Source organism: Diceros bicornis, unplaced genomic scaffold, assembly GCF_020826845.1.
Source record: "Diceros bicornis minor isolate mBicDic1 unplaced genomic scaffold, mDicBic1.mat.cur scaffold_124_ctg1, whole genome shotgun sequence".
Taxonomy (NCBI): domain Eukaryota; kingdom Metazoa; phylum Chordata; class Mammalia; order Perissodactyla; family Rhinocerotidae; genus Diceros; species Diceros bicornis.
Window position 1 is genome coordinate 119060 of NW_026691044.1, and position 17103 is coordinate 136162.

The 17103-nt window shown below is 44.0% G+C and overlaps 1 protein-coding gene and 1 long non-coding RNA gene across 2 annotated transcripts in view; one reads left to right on the forward strand and one right to left on the reverse strand.

The window, feature by feature from the left end:
- LOC131402525 (5'-3' exoribonuclease 2-like) overlaps nt 1-17103 on the forward strand; it is a 231669-nt gene that overhangs the window by 94432 nt on the left and 120134 nt on the right. The window lies entirely within an intron of this gene.
- The window catches only part of LOC131402533 (uncharacterized), a 31197-nt gene continuing 20514 nt past the window's right edge, over nt 6421-17103 (reverse strand). The window contains exons 2-3 of the long non-coding RNA XR_009218749.1: nt 6936-7071; nt 6421-6547 (exon numbers count right to left, since the gene is read on the reverse strand). This is a non-coding gene — a long non-coding RNA (uncharacterized LOC131402533). The remainder of the gene's footprint in view (nt 6548-6935; nt 7072-17103) is intronic.

Genomic DNA, 17103 nt, shown 5'->3' on the forward strand with positions numbered 1-17103 from the left:
CACCGAATAAATGACCCTCAGGTACAAGGTCTCAGCATCACAGACCCTTTTACAGGCAGAGTCACAGGGTCTGCACCAGCGCCAAGGGGAAGGTTCGTTTTCTCTCATTTCTACTCCCTGACGTTGTTACTTCGTCTTATCTCCCCTCTACCAGCTCATCTCCATGTGAACACCTCAGGCTTCCGCAAGTCAGCCCAAGTGGCCCGAGTCCCAGCTGCCCCCTAGAGTCCCTTCAGAGCTTTACCTAGGGCTTGGCTGTCCCACAACATCAGGGGACCATCCCATGTAAGCAGCTCCCAACGGCTGGCTGTGTTAGGCTGACCTGGGACACCAAGCACTCTGGAGAGAAATTGAGAAGTAGAGTCCCCCTGACTTTCCCACATTCCCCCGACCTCAGGCTCCCTCCTCCCCCACTAACCTGGATGCTGCCTTAACTGAGGTGTGTACTAGAAGTTCTAGGAGCTGGAGAATCCTGCAAGGATTTAGGGGAGGGCCCAAAATGTGGTGAGCACCTGAGCTATCTTCCCAGAGAGGTGCGCTGGGGTTAGGTGCCAGCTGGAAGCGGCCTTCCTCTCTCCAGGGCAGGGACCTAAATGCCACCAGCAGCTTGCCAAGCAGCATTCAGCTAAACCCGATACGCTCAGATCAATAAATCTACATCCCTTCAGCTAAGGGTCACTCAATTCCATCTCATTTAAAATCCTGAAATTCATTCCAGAGAGTCTTCCTCCACTCCCAAATACACTCCTGGAGCCTGAAAGAAAACCCAAGTGAGGATAAAGTCTTCCTTCTTTCTTTCACACTCTGAAGCTTATGCTTTTGAAGCTGCTTGGGGTGGGCGTAGGTGGGAGATGAGTGGTGACTTCAAGTCTGAAAACCATTATTTGAAGGCAGAGAGAAGGCTTGCTCCCTGATTTAGATGTGATAAAACTGACTATTTGTACATAACCGAGGCTATTAAACAGTTTTGTTTTTGTTTTTGTTTTGTGAGGAAGATCAGCCCTAAGCTAACATCCTTGCTAATCCTCCTCTTTTTGCTGAGGAAGACCGGCTCTGAGCTAACATCTATTGCCAATCCTCCTCCTTTTTTTTTTTTTACCCCCAAAGCCCCAGGAGATAGTTGTATGTCATAGCTGCACATCCTTCTAGTTGCTGTATGTGGGACGCGGCCTCAGCATGGCCAGAGAAGCGGTGCGTCGGTGCGCCCCCGGCATCCGAACCTGGGCCGCCAGCAGCAGAGCACGCGCACTTAACCACTAAGCCACGGGGCCGGCCCGTATTAAACAGTTTTGAATGGCAATTACAGATTCTGGAACCTGAACAATCAAGAAAGAAAAATATAGAAATAATTATATGATAATCTATCTTCATGCAAACGTAATACAAACTATCAAGTTTAGCTTGTAATACATTTAAAACATTTTTATGTTTCTTATGTCATCATCTTTTTTTGCATAACAGGAAAGAAGAACAATTAAATGATGTTTATTGAAACTTAAGTGGTAAACGTCTTAGTGAAACGCTGGGGCTGGCCCTGTGGTGTAGTAGTTAAGTTTGCGCACTCTGCTCTGGCAGCCCAGGGTTCGCAGGCTCGGAGGCCAGGCATGGACCTATGCACCACTCGTCAAGCCATACTGTGGCAGGCGTCCCACGTATAAAGAAGAGGAAGATGGACACGGACATTAGCATAGGGCCAATCTTCCTCAGCAAAAAGAGGAGGATTGGCAACAGATGTCAGCTCAGCGCTAATCTTCCTCACCAAAAAAAAGTCTTAGTGAAACATGATGGAGCAGACAAAGCACTGAGGGAAGAGGCCTATTACGGAGACTCTTACATGACCCAAAGCCCTCACGAGGTGGCCCGGTTCCCTTATACACTGGAATGTTATTGCATTGGTAATAATTAACACCACTGGTGAGTATTCAGAATCCTACTGTTAAGCAGCATAAAATTTTCCATTTCAGTGAGATTTAATAGGGCAAATTTTCTGCGTCTTTCAGAATAATTGAGATTTGAGACTGCTAAACATTTATGTATAGAAAAAACAACTCCATGAAGCTCAGAACAAAAACGGGGAGGAGGAGACTCCCTGTTTATATATATTTTTAATATGCTAATGTTTCAAGTTTGGGGAAACTGGATTTTTTAGAGGGATAGGAATTACACTAAAACTGTTGTTACTAAAAACCAACGTCACTATCCCATATTTATATTTTAAGAAGAAAAATGTTACTTTTGTGTAAATTTCTTATCTGTGGTCTGAAAACAAATTATATAAGTCAAGAAGAGTGTCTTCTGTGTTTTTTGTTTCTTGTTAATCCAGTTTTGTTTTGAGGGGGAAAAAAAAAAGGCAGAAAAGCTTACTCAGTTTGGGTACCGGCTGCGTGTCCCAAAACTGGTATCTGTGTTTGGCAGCCTCATCGATATTCCTGGCAGGGCCCTGGCATGCAGATAACAGCTCCATGGCTCTCTGGATATCCTGCAACTTCTGCATTGGAATGGTGGGATTCTACAAAAGCAAAGACACACAGACACAAAATATAAGGAAGCTGCCACTGCTCCCAAACCTGGGGCGGGTACACGTGCATCTGCCTTGGCGATTACAACATCACAAAACGAGCAATCCTCCTCTATGCCCGGTCAGGGCCTTGGGCTCAAGTATGCTAACAGATGAAAATATAAGCAAACATTTTGTTAAAGATAAACAGCTTTGAGTTTTAGTGGGGCTCTAAGAGTTGGGGAAATCTAACATAAATCAAACCACCATTTGCTTCAGTATCCCACCCACCTGCCAATGGCCCCCACCATTACTCATCCTGGCGGAGCAGCAAAGAGGAGTGACATGCAGTACATGTATTACTGTCACACAGCAGCCAGTCAGCCACTAGCCTTGGTTTCACTGTTAGGGTTAATGCTCTGCGGTAGCAATGTGGGGACAAAGGAAATAACTTCTAGAATGGAAACCAGGCAGAGAAGGGGAATTTTAGTTCATTAAAAAGAAAGAAAGAAAGAAAGAAAGAAATCTGAATATAGTGCTGAGCTAGGAAAGAAGTCAATCAAGAAAGGAAATCTCCAAGGATGCCTTTCTCCTGGACCACACGCTGCCCACCCCCAACGCTGACGCTGCTCCAGAGACAAACCTTCCAACACGAAGAACGAGCAGTTTCCACTATGAACTCAGATCCTTGGCAAGCACAGCCTGTTCTCCCCAACCGAAGTGTTGGAAACCGACCTCCTTTTCAAGTAAAACCTATTCTCAGGCTAAATACCTTTAAATTCTAAAGTTCCTTCCTCAAAGCCAATATTCCTGCCATCTCTGAAGATTCCCAGCTCTTTTTTTTGGAAAATCCCTCAAATAATGTAATGCTACTCGGAAAATGAGACTATACTTGAAATAAGAGAGTAATATAGTATGTAGGACTGGATGTGGAAATCAGGGAGTTTTTCCGGTATGTGAAATAATTGATTTGCTTTAGAATTGTGATGCCACACAAAGAGCACTCTTCCCTGTGGTTCAGAAGCGGTTAGAAGGAAATTTCAGAGCCCTTGGGTTTCCTGTATGTCAACACACCATGGGCACCAAGGAAAGGTACCATCGACCCTTGGTGGGTTATAAACAGCAGCTCTGAACTTCTGCTCAATTTTGAACCTGAAGTCTGTGGTCTGGAGCAAATCTTTTACCCTGGGAAGCTTACCCGTTTCACAGTACAAAATGGGGTTTAATTAATACAGCCCAACCTGTGGTTGTGTTACTTAATGGGTTTCTTTAGGAATCTTGCCTCTAAAATGATTGAAGGAAACAAAGTACTGGAGACTAACCAGAGGCAGGTTAAAGTCTTAATGTCTCCACTTAACAAGTCTAACAGCATCGCCCAGGGCTGCCCAAATTTTTGTAAGCTGTTCATCTTATATTTTGATTGAGGTCTAAATCATAAGGTCATATCTCAGTTACACATACTAATTTAACAAAATACTTTCGCTGTTCTAATTCATCGTATTTTTAGATTTTTCTTGTTTGGGTCTCTTTTAGACCTCCAACATAAAAGGAAATGATGTCTAGCAAAATGAAATTTACACCCATTTGAACCCCCAACAACACAATCTATGAGGAAACCTACAACTTAAATAGGAACTGAGAGCACAGCATATTTCAACCAATAAGGCCTGAACATGCATCCACTTATCTTTAAAAAGGCAAAGTGGAACCCAGTCTTACAAAAATATACCTACAGGATCTGCACTGAATTTGTCATGCTAATTCTTCTTTCCTGATATTTGAGTTAAATCCTCCAACACTAAAATATCAAACTCAGACTTCTGTAACAAACGTGAATCAGCATCTTTGCTCCAAAGGAGCCAAGATATCCCAACTCCATGAAGAAGCCCTCGGAGTGGATTCTACTCGACTGAATTGGCCTCATCAGGTTGACCAGCAGTCTTTACACGAAATCACCATTCATGAAACAGTTTATCCCAATGGTCTCTATTTCCATGCTTTCTTAAAGCAGATTCAAGTAAGCACAATTCTCAAATCCAAGGTGACAAAGCAGTAAGGAAAACTCAGCTATGACAGACTCGTAAACCTATCCATTCACCTTCCGTAGGAGCACCACCTGGGGAGAAATGAATTAGTGTTAGGAAAGGTGAGCACGTCTATCAACCCCACGTTAGCATCCCACTATTATATTCCTAAGAGCCAGGCACGCCTCTTCTCCTCCACATTGCTCCATGTGAATACTTAACACCAACTCTACTCTCTACCCATTATTTTCCAAATTTAATACCTTGGAAAAAATGTCCAAGTCCCCTACCACTAAGAAGTCTCCAAGAATCCAGACAAATATCATTTTATTTTGGTTCTTGAGTGTAGACCAGAACAGTCTCTAAAGACAGTCCACTATAATGTACCGTGTCACCCAAAGCTGACATTAGCTTAAGGGAAAGAAGCCTTAGTTTTAAAAAACGCAATGGAGAAAAGCTCCCATTAAGACAATTTAGACAATTAAAAAAGAAAAGAATTTTTGTATCATATAATGCTACCAGTTCCTCCTGCCTGGGCTGGCTCTAGTTTCTTCTAAGTGACGAGAGGTGGGAGAGGGCTCAAAATGACAAGGGGTACAGAGATGGGCAGAAGCTGATGGTGATGACAGAAGCAATAAGATATCACAACTGCATGTAAGTAAGGCCGCATTTACCTGATGAAGCAGCGCTCAGAAATGGAGAGAATATCGGGCAAGCTCATGGTGGACCTTGTATGAGTTACCTTGGAAATGATGTCTGGTGGATAGAATATTTATTACCTGAGAACCAAGCTGAAAAGCTAGGGAGGAAGATTCCACTTTCTTCTCACCCCACAGAGGCAGGCAGGGAAAAATTGGGGCAAACAATGTTCCTTCTCAGTGATTCTTGGTCCTTACGTGTAAACAGGTAACACCAACAAAAACTACCTGTAAGACTCACTTCATGTGATACAATGTAAACTTTGTACAAGAAAAAAACTTAAACCCCATAAAACCTGCATCTTGCGAATAACGGCCACGGAGACAGTGCTCTGTAATATAAAAACTATTTAATAAAAATGATCTAACTATAACCTCATAACAGCCCTGTGAGATGGGGAGAAGGCATCATCCTCATTTTGCAGATGAGGAGATAGGATTATGGGGGTGCAGAACCTTGTGCAAAGGCACACAGCTTGAGAGCTATGGGGCCAGGACTGAGCCCAGGATGCTCACTCCACTTCCTGAGCCCTTTCCACTACACCACGCATTACCCAGGACCCCAGGACAACTTATTTGGAGCTTTGCTGTTAGTGCTCAGTCGATTCCAACTCCCAGCACAGCAGAGGGGACCCCTGGCCGTTCCTGCGCCATCCTCTCACCATCGGGCACTGCATCAGACAATGCTCCGCTGCTATTCATAGGGTTTTCACGGCCAATTGTTGTGGAAGTGGGCGGCCAGGTCCTTCTTCCTAGTCTGTCTTAGTCTGGAAGCTCCACTGAAACCTGCTCACCCTGGGGGCCGATATTTGAAATCCCAGTGGCAGAGCTTCCAGCATCATGGCAACACGCAGCCGCCACAGTATGACACCCGACAGAGGGGTGGTGGGTTCCCTGACCGGGAAACAGACCCAGGCCAAGGTGATGCAGGACTGGCTTATTTAGAGCTACGACCATCAAAATATGTCATTGTACTTCTAACTCTACCCCTTTTCACTGCGAGCTGCTCACACCAAGAGGGCTCTGTGCCCCCCTGGGCCCAGCACACAAGGCCTGTGTTCACAGCCAGGGCGACTGGGGTTGGCCCACAGAAAGGGGTGCCTGCCCTCTGCACCACCACACACACGAGGCCGGCAACCTGCCAACACAGGGCCCAGCCGGACAACTTCTGCTTTGGTCTAAAATTGGTGTGTTTCTTCAGGGGGATCGTTGGGAGCTATTTCCCACCCTTCATCAAGATTGGCCACTGAAGACTGGTCCGATTCAAAGTCAACGTAAGACTTACCTGGGGCTGCTCCCGCTGAAATCTGCTGCCAGATGATGATGTGCTATTCAGGTAATTAGACAGACACCCAGAAAAATTAAAACGTGAATATCTTCTGAACTAAAAGTCATCAAAGATTAAGTGTAACTTCAAAAAAAAAGAAAAAAAAACTAACGAGCTCACATGAGACTTTCTTCTAGAACTACAATCAACATACTAATTCACCGAGAAAGGGGCAAAATGCAGGCAGAATCCACACGCACACACAAGCACAGTATGTACCTCCTAGTTATTCGGGTGCCAGCGTCAGTTTGAGCAAGGCCATAAATACCTCCAGTTATAGTGGCATCTATACACAGTCACAACACAACCCTGATGACACCTCTGAGCTGCACAAACCCCTCTCGCACGCACAAGAAACCACAGAGGTAAAAATAAACCGGGCCTCTCACTTTTGAAGGCTGCTGGATTTTAATCTCCTGGGAATCCGATGCCGAGTCGGACTTGGTGCCTCCGGAATTTGGTTTCTCCTTTTTTCTCTTCTGTTTCTTCTTTTTCTTTTTGGCACCCAAATCCCCTCCGGGACTTCTGTTAGTAAATTCACAGAGGGTAAAACAACAACAACAACAAATTATTATATAAGATTAATCATCTAGAACAACACACATTATACACAGGAAAAAAAACTATGTTAGGATGTGTAATGCTGTGATTTATAAGAATAGATGTATATATTTTTGATCACTCAGATGACCAAATATATATTTCTCACATATTTGCTCTTTATCCATGGTTCCCGGCTTACAGCTCCCAAAACTTGGAATTTCCTAAGCGATGAGAGCTTAAAGGTGTCTCAAGTTAATGCGGTGACTTTTAGAAAGATGGGGGCTGGTTGCCAGTAGAGCCAACCATGTGATTAGAGAGTGGGAACTTTTAGTCCCAGCCCCCAACCTCCAGGGAGGAGAGAGGGGCAGGAGAATGGCCAATGATTTAATCAACCATGCCCATGTAATGAAGCCTCCATAAAACCCAAAAGGAGAGGGTTCGGAGAGCTTAGCTGGCGAAGACGTGGAGGTACTGGGAGAGTGGTGCACCCAGAGAGCATGGAACCTTTACGCCCCTTCCCACGTACCTTGCCCTATGCATCTCTTCCATCGGGCTGGTCCTGAGTTATATCCTTTTATAATAAACCGGTTATCTAGTAAGCATAATGTTTCTGAGTTCTGTGAGCCACTCTAGTAAATTAATCAAACCCAAGGATGGGGTCGTGGGAACCTCTGATTCATAGCCAGTCGGCCAGAAGCACAGGTACCAACCTCGGCTCTTGACTGGTGCCTGAGGTGGGGGGGTTGGAGGGGGTGCAGTCTTGTAGGACTGAACCCTTAACTTGTGGAATCTGATGCTACATCTGGGTGGACAGTGTCAGAAATGAGTTGAATTCTCTGACACCCTGCTGGTGTCCAAGAATTGCTTGGTGTTCTGTGGGAAGCTCCCCCTCTACACACACACATGTTGGAATCGGGTCCAAGAACCCAAAACAGGACGTAAGCAGGGAATGAAATTTAGTCAGATTAGGAAGTTAACGGGACAAGTAATTCAGAAGAATATTAGCCTACACTCAGTCATACTGCAGGGTGCTTAGATGTCAGTTAAGCAGAAAAATTGTGGCTATAAACCATATTTATAACGGAAGTCAAATAGCCTTCACAGTTATCATTGCTCCATGGATCTACTTTATCAGCCTTTTAAGAGAGAGATACATGTTGCAAAAAATTCCATTATAATCATCTCTCGGGTACAAGAAACCACTAATTTTGACACCACAGAACCAAAGAAAATGCTTCTCTGCAGAGGGAGGAATTCTTTCTGATAAAGACTTTTACAAAAGAGGCCGGCCCCGTGGCGTAGCAGTTAAGTTCGCATGCTCTGCTTCAGTGGCCTGGGGCTCACGGGTTCAGATCCTGGGCACGGACCTACACACTGCTCATCAAGCCATGCTGTGGCAGCGTCCCATATACAAAAAAAAGGAGAGGAAGACTGGCACAGATGTTAGCTCAGCGACAACATTCCTCAAGCAAAAAGAGGAAGATTGGCAACAGATGTTACCTCAGGGCCACTCTTCCTCACCAAAAGAAAAAAAAAAAGATTTTTACTAGAAGGATTAACAATTAAAAAAACTCTACGTGAAAAAAACATTAACTGGTAAAACATTTCCGTTTGGAACCCTCGTCATCCGATGGCAATCATCTTCTGAAAGAGCAAAAGGAAAAAAAATACACAAGGAGACTTAAATTTTCCATTTGTTTGGGTCTACTCTACACAGTATTCCCAGAAGGTAAATTAAAATTTAGAGTCAGAGATTATTATTACATTATTGCCTGATGTAGGGAAAAGTGATGGAAACAATCAGTTCTGTTCTATTGTTCTCAGTCATCTCTATCTGTCCCTATTTTCTTTCTTGAATTTTTACTTAATTATCAAATACATATTCATCACACAAGACACAAATGTCATTAATATATATTAACAGCCTTATAACATTGTCGCTCAAAGGCAGCCAATAGTTTTTCTGGTATATATTCTTCCAAAATTGTCTTTCTTCTCTAAGCATGCCCTCGTTTTTACTGTGAATAAGTTTTAAACAAAAACTGAATCTTAAACATACTGTTTTACAACTTCCTTTTTTTCTCCTTCCACTTAACAACGTGTCTTGAACGTCTCTGTATCTTTTCAAGATATATTGAGCTACTTCATTTCTTTTTAGCAACTGGATAGCATTCCATCGTGTAAATATAGCATATTTTATTTAACCCTTTCTATATTAAAAATGCTGCAAAAAAATATTCTGATACATCTTTGTGCGTTCATGCTAACAGGTCCAAAGGTAGAAATGCTAGGTCAAAGGGCATGCACATTTTTAGTTTTAATGGATAATTAAGACTGCTTTACTAAATACTGTACCAATTTCCATTCCATCAACAGTAAATCAGTTTCCAGTTCTGCACGGTAAAGAGCATGGAAGTTGCCACTCCATCCTAACAACAAGTAAAAAGCTGAATAGACCGAAAAGTCAACAACTCTTCTTGGATCCGTAGAGAGAGAAGGATGCAGGGCAAATTGCCGCCCCCAAGACTGGACAGACAGAGATGAAAACAAGGAGTCACAGAGTGAGAGGAGAGACTCACGAGTGGAAACTTCTGTGGGAACCAGTGCCGGGGTAGGAAAACCTGGACTGTAACTGATGAACTGCTGTGGGTTGAGTGTGGGCAAGTCTGAGAGTTAAAAACTCCAGGGGGACCTGGTCACAGGGGTCTCCCACACTTTTGTGAGTTTTACCTCCAGGAGCTCAACCAGGTGCTCAGAGTAAATATTGGAGAAAAATCCCTTTGTACTTCTGGCAGCTGGAAGGCAAGAGGATTCATTTTGAAATAAGTCAGAGTGCTCTGTTCTTAACAAGGCTTGCCCCCAGGAGAAACTGGTTAACCAGAGCCTAACCTGCTGGAGTGTTATCAGAGTCTACCTGACCTGCAGAAGGGAAATACCCAACTCTAGCCAGCTCTAGCCATCCTGTCCCACCTACAGGGGGAAGAAAACTAAGAAGCATGTGTGAGGTTCACAGTCCAGAGGCACAAATTCACTAAAGACTGGGACCTGATCATAAATTATGGAATGCTTCCCCTCCCCCCAGCACCTCACCACATGACTAAAGGCCAGTTTGCAGAAGTTCCTTTTACATGGTACATCATGTCCAGCTATCAAGAAAAAGTTACAAGGCATACTGAAAGGCAAAAACACAGTTGGAAAAGACAGAGCAAGCATCAGAACCAGCCATGACAGGGATATTGGAATTACCAGACCAGGAATTTAAAATAACTACGATTCACATGCTAAGTGCTCAAATGGATAAAGCAGACAACAGGCAAGAACAGATGGGCAGTGTAGGCAGAGAGACAGAAATCCTAAGAAAGAACCAAAAAGAAATGCTAGAGGTAAAAAAAAAACTGTAACAGAAATGAAGAAGGCCTTTGATGGGCTTATTAGTAGATTGGACACAGGTGAGGAAAGAATTTCTGAGCTTGAGGATATAGCAAAGGAAACCTTAACAGAAACCGCCAAAGCTGAAAAGCAAAGAGAACAAAGACTGAAAACGCAGAGCAGAACATGCAAGGACTGTGGGATGACAGACAAAAGGCACAACATACGCGTAATGGGAAAATCAGAAGGAGAAAGAGAGGAGGAACAGAAGAAATATTTGAAACAATAATGACTGAGATTTTCTCCAAATTAACTTCAGACACCAAACCACAGATCCAAGAAGCTCAGAGAACACCAAGGAGGATAAACACCAAAAAAACTACATCTAGGCATGTCATTTTCAAACTACAGAAAATCAAAAATAAAGAAAAAAATCCTGACAGAAGCCAGAGGGGGGGAAGAAAACACCTCACTTACAGAGGAACAAAGAACAGTGAACAGGAACATCAATTTCCCTACATCTTTGCCAGCACTAAAATATTACCATTTTTTCCATCCCTGACGGTCTTACAGGTAGAAAAAAATCTCATTGTAGCTTTAATTTCCCTTTATTTAATCAGGAGTGAGGCTACACATGTTTTCTTATGCTTATAGACCATTTATATTTTTCCATGAATTGCTCATTCATATCCTTTTTTTATTAGCTGTCTTTTAAAAAAATTGATTTATAGGGGCTCTCTATAAAAGCATGGATAGAACTTGTCATTTATTAAGTATTTACTTTGGGCACTTTAATCTCATTTAATCTTTGAAATAGCCTTATGAGAGAGATTCTACGTTATGCTTATATTACACTGTCTAGTTTGTTGTCTATTATTTACATTGCAAATACTTTACCCAGTTTATTTTCTAGCTCTCGGCTTTATTTATGGTCTCTTTTCCTGTACAGACATTTAAAATTTTTATGGAGTCTAATATTTAAAATTTTTCCCTTGTGGCTTCTTGGCTTTTAAATCTTGCTTAGAAAGGCCTTCCCTATTCCAAGATTACCTAAACATCTTTCTATACTTTTTTCCCTATTAATTTTATGTCTTTTGGGAATAAAAAATTTAGTCTTCTAATTCATTTACAATAAAATGTGTATATTGTGAAGTACTGTGTCCCTACTTTTCAAAAATATATTATAAATACAAGAAAGCCCTATTAAAACTATTACAGGGGTCACACTGTATTGTCCAAAGACTAATAAGCAGATATAATCAAAGAGGCAGACATGCCTGCTTATTGGATGCAGTTACGTAGTGAGGTCCTCTTTTTGCCAGACACTGCTCCAAGTGCAAGCAGTTTCAAAACATGTCCAAAAATTCTGATACTTCTCCCATTGAAAAGTGGGATTTCTTCCCCTTCCCTTGAATCTGGGCAGCTTGTCACTTGCTTTTAATGCAGCAGAAGTGACACTATGTGACTTTCGAGTCTGGGTCACAAAAGGCCATGCAGTTTCCACGTGGCTCCCTTGGGATGGTCATGCTGGGGGCAGCCAGGAGCCATGGAGGAGGTCCGACTGCCCTGAGATGACAGCTGGAAGACAGTGAGGGAGACAGTGCAGCTGAGCCCAAGGCAACCTCTGAGTACATTTGCATGAGAGACCCTGACACCAAACCTCTTAATCTCAAGTTTGTGTGCCCAATGCACAATAAGCCAATCACTGAGACAGCAGTGTTTGGAGGTGGAGAAAGGTTTATTGGAATTGGCCAAAGTGAGAAGGCGGGAGGATAGGTTCTCTCAAATCTGCCTTCACAAGAGAAGAAAGCAAGGGGTCTTTATAGAGCTAAGGGGCTTGCAAGGAGGAGTTTTGAAGAAACAGGGGAAACCCATGTTTCTTTCACTCCGGATAAGCCCCTGGGCAATCAGACTTCTGGGCCTCAAGGCAGCTGGGGGCTGGTTATCTGGTGGTCCTCACTTCCTTAAAGGCACGCTTTTTCTTCTGCAAAACAAGCTCATAAATCCTTGTGACCCTTGAGTTACTCCTCAGGTTAAACAAGAAAACAGCAAATTAACAAGAGTAGCTTCTTTTCATCTGTGTCTGTGTTGGGAACCAGGTCAAAGGGTAACCATGTTCTTACTGAATATTTACAGTAACCCTCAGGTACCCTGCTTCAACCCCAAGTGAGAAACGGCCTTTTCCAGCTTCTGACCCACAGAATCCGCAAGAACAATAGAGCGACTGTTGTTCTATGTCACCAAGTTTGTGGTGATGTGTCATGCAGGGATAAAAACTGGAATGGAAATTCGGCACCTGAAAACGGAGGTGGTCTGCGACAAAAACCTAAAACATGTGGCTTCAAGACCAGGTGGAAAGACCCTGAGGAGACTTGGCAGAAGCCTGAGGGCCCAGAGGCGGCTGTTGGTGAGGGCACAAAGGAAAATAAAGGAAATATATGGGAAGATCCAGGGAAGGAGACTCTTTGTTATGTAACAGAGGAACGGTTCATAAAACTGTAGCCAGAGATAATGTGGAAAGTAGAAAATGTACCTAATGAGCGTGATGATCTACCTAAAAGGATTTCTGGGCAGAGGGTTGAAAGTGTTGGCTTCTCCCAGCTGTCTGAAATAAAATGAAAGAGGAGAGATTAAGGAATGAGCTATTCAGTTTTTGAGTGGAATCTGGAGAAAATATACACCCAGCCTATAACCCAATCTATAAACTTGCTAGATTCAAAAATACAACTGTTCCTCAACCCCAGCATCTCCAGAAGGCAAAGCATTTGCACATTAAGAAATGGCCTCAGTGTAGTGGTTCAAGTTCGGCGTGCTCTCCTCCGGCAGCCTGGGTTCACGGGTTCAGATCCCAGGCGCGGACATACACCACTCGTCAGCCATGCTGTGGTGGTGACTCACATACAAAGTAGAGGAAGGCTGACACAGACGTCAGCTCAGGCTTAATCTTCCTCAAGCCGGGGCGGGGGGGGTGGGGGAAGCAATGGCCTCAGGGCAAAAAGTCAAATCTGGGGTGGAGCTGTAAGACCGTCGTTTGTCAGGGCCTCAGGAAGACCTAAGGTGGTGCCTCACTGACCATCCCAAATAGACAAAAGGCCTTCTAAGTTTCTGAAGCATGCGTCCTGTATATCCTCTCTCTAAACAACGCGGCTTCTAAGAACCCTTAGGTCATTGGGCCTCACAGGGAAGCCAAGGGAGAGAGAAGCTTACCTCGAAGACATTTGTGGTGGGGGCTTTTGTCTAAACCCATGACATTTTTGAAAGAATTACCTTGAAAGAGACAGAGCAGAACAAAACAAAAAGAAGCCTCTGGAACCCAGCCTTTCACAGGCAGGAAGCAGATGGAGGTTACTCAGGTGCAAACTCAGTTTTCTTTTAGAAGGATGACTTAAAGGCGGAACCAAGAGCCCCAAAGACAGAGGCAAGAGCCACGGAGAACAGCTCCTAAAGGATACGCGTGAACTCAAGTCAAGGATCTGGCGACATGTTACTGTCTGGAGTTCAGAAGTGCTGTGGACCACTGACTGCTGTGTGCTCTCTGTTTCCCCCTTTTTGAATGCAGATATCTATAGTGGCTCTCCTACATCTGTCCACCACTTCACAATGGGTGTGTGGGGAGCAGACGATGTATCTGCTCAGTTCATGGATATTCATATCAACCTTGAGGGGCGTCATCCATACCTAGACTTGGTTTAGATGATGCGATCCTGGACTTCAAGCCTGCGCCTAATACATACACCAAAACATGACATGATTTTGGGGACGATCTTAGGGAGGGTAAATGTATTCTGCATGTGGGAGAATATAAATAATTTTTGGCCAGAAGATGGACTGTGGTAGTTTTCAACATGTCCTCAAATTTTTTAAGACTCCTTCCAATGAAAGATGGAATCTAGTTCCCCTCCCCTTGAATGTGGACAGGCTTGTGACTCACAACCAATCATTCACAACAAATGTGTCAATATGTGACTTCTGAGTCTAGGTGAGAAAAGGCCACACAGCTCCCAGCCACTTCTCATAGAATGTTCTCTCCGTCAGAAGACCTCGAGACCCGCCATGCTGGTGAGGCCACGTGTAGGCATGCCGGATAAGAAACAAGCTGAGCTCCGGCCAAGGGCCAGCCATGTGAGTGAGCTACCTTGGGTGTCCACTCCAGGGAAGCCTTTGGTTGACTGCAGCCCCAGCTAAAATCTGACTGTGACCACATGAGGGACTCCCAGCAAGAACCCCCTCCAACTGTGCCCTTTCCAAATTCCTAACCCACAGGATCTGTGAGTGTTAATAAAATGGTTGTTGGTTTGTTACACAGCAATAGTTACTGGAACATAAGGATACAACCACAAACAAAGCAAAGTCCTGTCCTGTGGAACATAGAGTCTTAAGGCAACAGATAACACACAGATGGGAGGTCTACAGGAAATTAAATGAGACAGGGCCTGTAAGCGTGTAGCCTAGTGGCTGGCATGGAGTAAGCCATTCAATAAATAATAGGTACTACTATTATTACACACTTAAGCATGTTGTTTCCTCTGCCAGGACACCCTTCTTCTTCACTTCCTGGTGAACTGCTTGTCATTCAAGATTCAGGCTAAGAATTACCTCCTCCTAGAAACCTTGCTCCTCCCCTAATCTGAATTAGGTGCCCCTAACTCAATGATCCCCCTGCCATCTGAGCATCCTTCCATCTAGCACACTCTAAATTTGGTGTTCTTATCTGCTTTTTCCATTAGAGTGTAAGCACCTTAAGAACAGAATGTCTCTCAATTCTCTATAAAATGTGTGAAATAATAGAAAAATATATATATTGGTCTCTGCCCCTGCTTCTGGCACAGAGCTCCTAAAACCCTTGGAATTTCCTGGTTAACAAGAGTATCTTTTGCTCTAATGAGGTGACTCTTGGTGGGCTCCTGGATGAGGGTTGATCACCAGAAAGACCAAGTCATGATTAGAAGCTTGGAATTTTCAGCCCCACCCCCCATCCTCCAGAGAAGGGAGAGGAGCTGGAAATGGAGTTAATCCTTGATCATGCCTACACGATGAAGCCTCCATAACCATCCCAAAAGTACAGAGTTCAGAGAGCTTCTGGGTTGGTGAACACGTGGAGGTGCTGGGAGGGTGGCGCGCCTGGAGAGAGCACGAAAGCTCTGCGCCTCTTCCCACAAACCTTGCCCTATGCATCTCTTCCATCCGGGAGTCCATCTGCATCCTTTATCACATCCTTTTACAATAAACTGCTAAACAGTAAGTAAACTGTTTTCCTGAGTTCTGTGAATTCAAATTAATCGAACCGGAGGAGGGGGGCATGGGAACCTCCAATTTATAGCCAGTGGGTCAGAAGCACACGGGACAACTTGAACTTGCAATTCGCATCTGAAGTTGGGGGGGAGGGCAGTGTTGTAGGACTGAATACTTAATCTGTGGATCCGACACTATTTCCAGGCAGATAGTGTCAGAATCTTATTAAATTGTAGCAAGTCAATCCTACAGCTAGTGTCGCAGAATTGCTTGGTGTGAAAATGCCGCCACATCTGGTGTCAGAAGTGCCGCGTGTGTGGTAGCAGTGTGAGAGTAGAGGAGAAACACAGGAGGAGACCTGGGTTTTTCCCACTCAGATGTGTAGCAAACAGTCGTGCTCACCAATATTTCTGAATCTCCTCTCCTGCGGGCACTTGAAAGTATGGGGCATACACTTCATGGCCCCCTTGATGTCAGGCACGGGCGGCAGTGTGCTCAGCAATGGAGGATGAGTAGAAGGCACAGGTGTCCCTCCCAGAGGAAAGCATCTGAGAGCCCTTACACTTTCCTCTGTGCTGACTTCCCTCACTCTCCTTCCAGCTGAGCCCTACAGCCTTGACAAGATGACGGCATCAGGAGGTGACAGAGCCTCCTTCAGCACAGGCAGAGTCCCCTACACGCATGCAGTGTAGGTGGGAGACAAACTTTTGCTGACTCATGCAACAGAACTGTGGGGTTGTTTTTTTACCACATCATAACTCAGAGTATCCTAACCCATACAAAGTGCTGGTCTTATCATCCAATACCTAGGTCATAAAGAGACTCCTCTTTCTGTCGGTTATTCATGTATTAAAATCATAAACTTTCAAATTCAGAATGGATAATTCATTCCTCTGGGAAGTCAAAATAGGAAAGGTACGTTCAACAAGGAGAAAACTGTTTAAGAGACAGGCGCTTAGCTACAGATTCATAGTTCCCTGTTCCTAATGCTAAAATAGAAAGTCGTGCTCGTTTTCGGAGACACATTAAGACCCCGCCAAACGGTACCCTAGAGGTCTACAAATAGTAAGGCATTCCCACCCCCAAAATGAGCAGTTTATATTCATCAAATCTGAGTAGAATCCAATCTGTACTATTGTGGTGTTTATATTTAAAATCATCTGGTGGCCCATAAATATCTGACTAGCAATCGGACTTAAACAAATATATCACAGCCAGATCCTGGAGCTCGAAATATGCCATGGGTAGTATGGTTTTGTGCTTGCTCTGCTTTGGGAGTCTGAGTATTTCAGGCTCTCCTCCCTCCATGCTCCCATGGCTGGCACCCTGGAAAGCAGCAAACTTGCTGTGCTGTGATTACGTGATTTATGTACGCATTTGTGTCGGGGTGTGGGGGATACAGAAGAAAGCTAT